Below are 9,007 nucleotides of genomic sequence, written 5' to 3'. Positions count from 1 at the left end.
AAAAGACAACCCTCAGAATGGGAGAAAATATTTGCAAACAAATCAATGGACAAAGGATTAATCTCCAAAATATATAAACAGCTCATGCAGCTCAGTATTAAAGAAACAAACAACCCAATCCAAAAATGGGCAGAAGACCTAAATAGACAGTTCTCCAAATAAGACATACAGAGGCCAAGAAGCACATGAAAGGCTGCTCAACATCACTAATTACTAGAGAAATGCAAATCAAAACTACAATGAGGTATCATCTCACACCAGTCAGAATGGCCATCATCACAAAATCTAGAAACAATAAATGCTGGAGAGGGTGTGGAAAAAAGGGAACCCTCTTGCTCTGTTGGTGGGAATGTAAATTGATACAGCCACTATGGAGAACAGTATGGAGGTTCTTTAAAAAACTAAAAATAGAGCTTCCATGTGACCCAGCAATCCCCCTAGTGGGCATTTACCTAGAGGAAACCACAATTCAAAAAGACACATGCACCCCAATGTTCATTGCAGCACTATTTACAATAGCCAGGTCATGGAAGCAACCTAAATGCCCATCGACAGATGAATGGTCAAAGAAGATGTGGTACATATATACAATGGAATATTACTCAGCCATAAAACAGAATGAAATTGAGTCATTTGTTGAGATGTGGATGGGTCTAGAGACTGCCATACAGAGTAAAGTAAGTCAGAAAGAGAAAAATAAATATCGTACATTAACGCATGTATGTGGAACCTAGAAAAATGGTACAGATGAACCAGTTTGCAGGGCAGAAGTTGAGACACAGATGTAGAGAACAAATGTATGGACACCAAGGGGGGAAAACTGTGGTGGGGTGGGGATGGTGGTGTGCTGAATTGTGTGATTGGGATTGACATGTATACACTGATGTGTATAAAACTGATGACTAATAAGAACCTGCTGTATAAAAAAAAACAAACAAAACAACTAATACTAATCTTTCTTTGGGTTATTTGTATGGAAATATGTTAATGTAAATGTTTCAGATATTACATGAAATTGCTATTGATATTACATGAAAGCCCGCGCTCAGCAACGAAGACCCAACGCAGCCAAAAAAAAAAAAAATAGAACACTACAGAAATACTTAAAAGAAAAAAAAAACAATGTAGCATTGAGTGATCTCACATCCCAAACTGATACAGGGATCTTCTTTGAGACTATATCCTTTCAGGGTTATTAAAACTGAGTTAGGCGCAAGCCTCTATCTTTTGCATCACTATCACTTGTCTAACACTATTCTTCTGTCTTAGATGGGGCAAAATTGTCTTCTGGCCTTTTTCTTCCCCGTTTCCCTTTCCACAGTCCCACAGGTCAGCCTATTACCCTTGTAACAAATCTTTCAATTAGATATCTCAATCATGGACACAGGTCTCTTTACACTCAAATAGAGAGATACAAAAATTGGGGGAGAAACTTCTTTAGATGATACCCTAGCTTGAAAGTCTCTTATTCAGTCTTACAAATCAAATTTGAATATGACAATCACACTTTACTAGTTATTTTTCTCTATTTATTTTACCAAGTCCTTGTTTCTGCTCTGGCAGATGAGTACCTCAAGTATACTAGGATGAAAGTCTTTTGTATAAAAAGGAAAGAGAAAAACACAGCAAAATATAAAACTATTACTCCTTTACTTTTATTTATTATAATAGTGTTTTGAACACTATTTGTTAGGTACAGCAAGGGGAGCAGTGATTCAGTATTTCATTGTGATAATTTGGAGTTTGTATCATTTTTTGCCTCAATGATTTATGAGTAGGAAATAAAAGGTTGTTGCTTTCACTTGTCTTTTTTAGTAGCACAATGTAACAGTCCTTTAATGATTAAAATTCCTTTCCCATAACCAAATATCTTAAAAGATTATTTTCCTAAATTTTTATACTTAGCATATTGAAGAGAAATGACAAAAAACAGAGAACCATGGAAATTTTAGAGCTGACAGAGACCCAAGACAAAATCAAATTTAATCTCGCTCCCAAATATTTATTTGTTGTCATGTAAACAACACGGAAAAAGTTCAACTTTCTGGGTTGAACCAGGGTTAGCCAGGATCTTTTTAATGTAAGCCTAGAGAATGCTAACAAACTTAACTGATCAGCCAGCTATACTGAATTTGAGATTTCCTTTGATATTTTACCATATAGATCGCATAGAGTGCATGATGGACACAGTAAGATTGAGGAAGGAAAAAGGAAAATTAATATAAAGTGGTATTGAAAGGAATGCACTTGCCTGATTTAAGAATACTTTGACTTTGTATTTACCAATGACAGTGAAAGAAAATTTTTATTTGTACTGGTTCAGAATCTAAACAAAATGTCATTCTATAAAATATGTGATCACTAATAATTGTGGATGAACAAAGGACAAAATTCTGGAGAGTTCTACTCATTGGAAAGGGAAGGAGAGCTAGAATAGTAAGCAAGAAAAGATAATCATACATCATAGGTTGATTATACCACATTTGCAATAAAAGAAATAACAAGTATGTTATTTTCCCTTTTCCTACAAAATGTAAAAGAAATACTTTAATCGAACTCTTTACAGCCTTGGCCAAAGTCAGAATTACAAATCACAAATATAAAAAGAAATTTTCTTTTAAATTTATAGGGATTTTAAAAAAATTCTGTAATATTTCTTTCAATGGAAAACAGTTAAACTATATGAAAATATGTCACAATTACTATCTCTAGGCATATATCTATGTTATTTATTATGTTTTTAATATGTTCTGAATATGGATTATGTAATAACAGCTAACAGAATTTGCCAATCTCATTGATCAGGTCAATAAAGCTAATCAATCTGTAAGTGAATCAATTTGTAAATGAATAGTATTTGTCATAAATGGTACTAAAGGCTGGGTCTAGATCTATGTCCTCAGGGAGTTACAAATAGTAGCATTGCAATGTAATAAGCGTATTGAGCAGTTAGTCATTTAAACTGAAAATCTACTTAAAATGTAGTCTTCAAAATCTTGGAGTTACATAGGTAAGAAAATAATTTAGATTAGCCTAAAACTTGGCCAAAACCAAATTGGCAACCAAGGCATTTTTTAAAAATAAAAGCAAGTATATCAAATCACCATGTTGTACACTTTTAAATATATACAATTTTGTTTGTCAATTACATTCCAATAAACCTGGGAAAAAATAATATTAAAGCAAGTATTAAGTTCTCTAAGGTGCCACATGAACAAACACCAGGTACAGGGAGCTGTAAGGCTCTCAGGAACATGTCCCGCATGCGTTTCAACAAGATGCCATATTATATTATTTTCCTCCCTAAAGACATAAAATATTACATAAGAATACAAAAAACAGCACCTGCTTTCTGCTAGACTCCTACTTGCAATAAATCTGAATCTGACAGATGAAGACTAAGGACAAATGTAAAGTCTCCAGGAAATATGAACCACCAGATGTGCTGTTTGCCAACCCTTCCATCCCACAAACCTATTCTCTGACTGCTGAAGTCATCATCCTGTGAAATTAATGGCTCACTAAGCATCTGCTTGGAAATTAAAATTATGATCATACAACTATTACTTATTCAAGTCTTCTAAATTTTGAGAAATCAATGGCCATCTGACAACTGTTCAAATGTAACCGTGTATTATCGCCATAACAAAGTTCTGTAGATGTAAGGTAAAAAAAAAAAAAGAAAAAAATAGATTTCTGCTATTGCAGACATGATCTTGGACAGATTTAATTCTTGAATATTCCTGTTATTTAGATATCACTGATTGGATCTTAAATCCTAAATTTGTTGTTTTATTCCTAGTTTTCCATTTGCAAATCCATTTTCTGGTAAGAGAATTAAAAATTCTGATAGAGTAGTAATGTAGCCTGAAAGATGGTACTGTTTGGAATTTCTCAGGTAAACAAATACTACAAGGTTTGTTGATACTGTTATTTAGGCCTTTATTTTTTCCTATGTTATGATGCAAATACAGTAGAACCAAAGAAAAGTTGATGCTTCAGGGTCTTTATTAAGAATGTCTAAAATGGTGAGACATTCTGTATTGACTTCAGAAACACCGTAATCAATTTGTATCTCTAAATTCATATTGAAAAAAATTCTTCCCCAATATTACTCAGTGGAGTGTTGAACATGAACCTCTCTTAGCGAGACATAACTACTTCCATATGCAACATACATCTGGTTAGGAAGTGGAATCTTTCTATACACATTTATCAAGACCAAGGCCTTCTATCAACTAGCTACTGTATTTTTCCAAGCTCATCTCTCATTACCACCCAACATGCCCATTGACTTCTACTTACCATCCAACTGAAGGGAATGAGTGGTTACTGAATGTGATTGACTGGGGCTTGGCCTATGACATGTTATATTTGTGGTTATTTGCCTGCCATCATTTACTCCTGGGAATAAATGATAGAGAATTAAGTTAGCCTAAGGACCTTGTGCCTATATGTTTCAGACTATGGTTTTGCCTTTCATGAAACTTATTTAGAAGTCCATTTTCCTAAAATGTTCACACCCTCCAATTTTAGTATTTTCAGCTGTTTTGGCAGCATATGACACTGAGAAGTAGTATTAACCACTGCTACATTAATGTAGGACAGACTACATTAGTTTAGTATCTGAAACAGGAAGTAGCAATAATATTACCAACTAAATGATTCTGCATGATTAAAATATGTCTAAGACCTTTAGATTTATTTTTTATAATGAATCTGTGCAATAGGTATTATTTCCATTTTAAATAGGATTAAACAGGCATAACTGATTCAATAAGTATACTAATAATTTAATCAAGGATGTACTGTTCAAAAGCAAAAATACCCAGATACTGCCTCAGATCTTTTCAACATCAAATCCAGGCTTTTAATCATTTTACTGTACAGTCATCCCCACTTTTAACCTCCATCTCAAGTCCAGCATATTAGAATTGCATTTTCTTATGCTTATGTAAAAGTTGCTAGTTGCTAGTTAACATCACTTTAATATTTTAGCAAGTTTTTTAGTGTTTTAAGGATTATATTTTCATTTTTAATTGTATGAATTTTTATTTTTATTCCTTTCTATACCAGAATTCTATTGTGCCATTATTACTGTTACCTAGTAAATGTTTTCGCTGATGCCTTTTATTTCTAGTTGCTTTTATTTTATTTTATTTATTTTATTTTATTTTTTTGGCTGCGTCGGCTCTTAGTTGCAGCACGTGGGATCTTCGTTGAGGCACGCGGGATGTTTCATTGAGGCACGCAGGCTTCTCTCTCGTTGTGGCGTGTGGGTTTTTCTCTTCTCTAGTTGTGGAGTGTGGGCTCCAGGGCACGTGTGCTCTGCAGCTGTGGTGTGCGGGTTCCAGAGCACATGGGCTCTGCAGGCGGGCTCTCTCACTGAGGTGCGCGAGCTCAGTAATTGTGGTCCATGGTATTAGCTGCTGATGGCATGTGGGATGCCAGTTCCCTGACCAGGGATCGAACCCACGTCCCCTGCATTGTAAAGCAGATTCTTCACCACTGGATCACCAGGGAAGTCCCTCTAGTTACTTTTATATTTTAATTATTTTTATATTTAATGACTCAATTTGGTTTCACTTTTTAGAATTATATTGTCTTTCCTGATGATTTTAGATAACTGTTGTCTATCAAGTAATAGGCACACTAAAAAAGGCAATGACTTTATAAATGCATCTATTCAATCATTATCCACTAAACCTAAGCAATCTAATATTAATCATTTTAATTTTTTAAATTCTTTAACAAAAAAATGGCCATCATGTGTTGAATGCTTAACAGTATTAAGTATACCAAAGGGCTTTATTTGCATTGAGTCTATTGCTTATAATTATATAGCAATTAAGCATTAACAACCCATATTTCATGTAAGGAAAATAGGGATCATAGAGTTTAGATAACAATCCAAAGTCACTCAGCCAGTAAATACTCAACATGGAATTGAACCCTGATGTATTTGACTACAAAATATGTATCCTCACCAATACATGAAATTGTCATTCTGGTATCACAATAGAAAATATTTTCTAAATGAAACTTCTAATCTTCAGACTAAGAAGTTTCAAAATTCCATAAAGCAGTGGGTCACTTCCTAAAAATCATCTGAATACCCGATATCATTGATGTCTTCAATTTAGTCCTGAGTATTTAAAAAATTACGATGTTATAAAATATGACCAAAAATATTCAATGGTATTATAATGCATGAAATAATGTATTCTTTTTCAGACGGTAACTCAAGCAAAAGAGATCCTAACATATATCTGGATTAGGAAAAAGTGACAGCTTATTTGAAACTGATTTCAGCAGTCCAAAGGCTGGCTAAGGCTCCCTGGAAACTTTATTCTTCCTTTTGTTGTCTGAAACCATTTGAAGACCCAGGTCACAAAAGAATAACAACGTGAAAACCATCAAAAATGTCCTGAATTTCACAAACCACAAGGAAAATCTCAAGTAAGAGTAAAAATATTGGAAAAATAAATTTTGTTTTATATCCTATAAAAATCAAAATCTTCTGATGTTCTTGTTGATGGTATTGTCCTGGAACTTATAAATAAATGCTAAATATGAAAACGTTCGTGCAATAGTTATCCAGATAAACTTGAAAGCAACAGAACATTTCCATTTTTCTCCCTAAAAGAACATTTTTTTTGTTTTGCTGTACGCGGGTCACTCACTGTTGTGGCCTCTCCCGTTGCGGAGCACAGGCTCCGGACGCGCAGGCTCAGCGGCCATGGCTCACGGGCCCAGCTGCTCCGCGGCACGTGGGATCTTCCCGGACCGGGGCACGAACCCGTATCCCCTGCATCGGCAGGCGGACTCCCAACCACTGCGCCACCAGGGAAGCCCCAAAAAGAACATTTTTAAATGCTTCTTAATCTTGCTTATCTCTATGTCTATAACTATAAAAGGTAGTTAATTAAGAAGATAATAAAGAAATAGAAACAGTTGCTCATTTTAAAACATACATACTTGCTATACATCTGTTAGAATGACTAAAATCCAAAACACTGACAACACCAAATGCTAATAAGGGTGCTGAGCAACAGGAACTCTCATTCATTGCTAGTGGGAATGCGAAATAGTACTGCTACTTTGGAAGACAATTTGACGATTTCTTACAAAACTAAACACACTCCTAACATATAATCCAGCCATGTACCCCTTGATATTTACCCAAATTAGTTGAAAACTTATGTCCACACAAAAACCTGCACAGGAATGTTTAGAGCAGCTTTATTCATAATTGCCAACACTTAGAAGCAATCAATATGTCCTTCTATAGATGAATGGAAAAATAAACTCTGCTACATCCATACAATGGATATATTACTCAGAGCTAAAAAGAAAAGAGCTATCAAGCCAGGAAAAGACATGGAGGAATCTTAAATGCATATTACTAAGTAAAAGACACCAGTCCTAAAGACTGCATATTGCATGATTCCAACTATATAACGTTCTGGAAAAGGCAAAACAACAGAGACAGTTAACAGATCAGTGGTTGCCAGGGGTTGGAGGGTGGGGGAGGGATGAATAAATTAAGCACAAGAGGTTTTTAGGGCAGTGAAACTATTTTGCACAATACTATAATGGTGGATCTATGTCATTACACATTTGTCAATACTCATAGAATGTACAATACATAGTGAACTCTACTGTAAACTAAGGTAAACTAAGGACTGGCTGATAATAATGTGTCAATATTGGCTCATCAGACTGTAACAAATATGACATCCTGTTGCAGAATGTTGAGGGTGGAGGAGGTTGTGTATGTGCCTGGGGGAGGGGTATGTGGGAACCCTCTCTACTCCCCACTCAGTTTTGCTGTGAACCCAAAGCTGCTCTAGCATATAAAGTCTATTAATTTTAAAGAAAGCCTATGTACTGTATGTTCTTTTATATATAAAGTACAAAGCTGGGGGAATTTCAGAATTAACACATACTTTGTAGAACAAAACCTACAAATTTAGAAACTTGGGTCAAAATTTAATTATCTGTAAGATTCTTTGATCAATTAAGAAAAAAGTGACAAACCGAGATATTAGAAAAGTCACATTTCTGGTAGAAACTCACTAATCTTTTGTTTAGGTGTCCCTGACTGAACAAGTTCACTCTCTGGATCAATATAGCCACAGAGCCATACTCGGCTGTTCCCTCTCCTGGATTTCCTTCCAAATATTAGATGGTTACCTTGGCTGTTTTGTTTTTTTTTTAAAACATCTTTATTGGAGTATAATTGCTTTACAATGTTGTGTTAGTTTCTGCCATATAACAAAGTGAATCAACTATATGTATATATATATATATATATATATATATATATATATCCCCATATCCCCTCCCTCTTGCATCTCATTCCCACCCTCCCTATCCCACCCCTCTAGGTGGTCACAAAGCACTGAGCTGATCTCCCTGTGCTATGAAGCGGCTTCCCACTAGCTATTTTACATTTGGTAGTGTATATATGTCAATGCTACTCTCTCACGTCGTCCCAACTTACCCTTCCCTCTTCCTGTGTCCTCAACTCCATTCTCTACATCTGCGTCTTTATTCCTGTCCTGCCCCTAGGTTCTTCAGGACCATTTTTTTTTAGACTCCATATATATGTGTTAGCATACGGTATTTGTTTTTCTCTTTCTGACTTACTTCACTCTGCATGATAGACTCTAGGTCCATCCACCTCACTACAACAAACTCAATTTTATTTCTTTTTATGGCAGAGTAATATTCCATTGTATATATGTGCCACATCCTCTTTATCAATTCCTCTGTCGAGGGACACTTAGGCGGCTTCCATGTCCTGGTTATTGTAAATAGAGCTGAAATGAACATTGCAGTACATGACTCTTTCTGTTTTGTATTTTGTTTTTAATTTTTTTTAACATCTTTATTGGAGTATAATTGCTTTACAATGGTGTGTTAGTTTCTGCTTTATAACAAAGTGAATCAGTTATACATATACATATGTTCCCATATCTCTTCCCTCTTGCGTCTCCCTCCC

The sequence above is a fragment of the Physeter macrocephalus genome, chromosome 1 (assembly GCF_002837175.3).
Source record: "Physeter macrocephalus isolate SW-GA chromosome 1, ASM283717v5, whole genome shotgun sequence".
Taxonomy (NCBI): domain Eukaryota; kingdom Metazoa; phylum Chordata; class Mammalia; order Artiodactyla; family Physeteridae; genus Physeter; species Physeter macrocephalus.
This window is presented reverse-complemented; position numbering follows the sequence as displayed.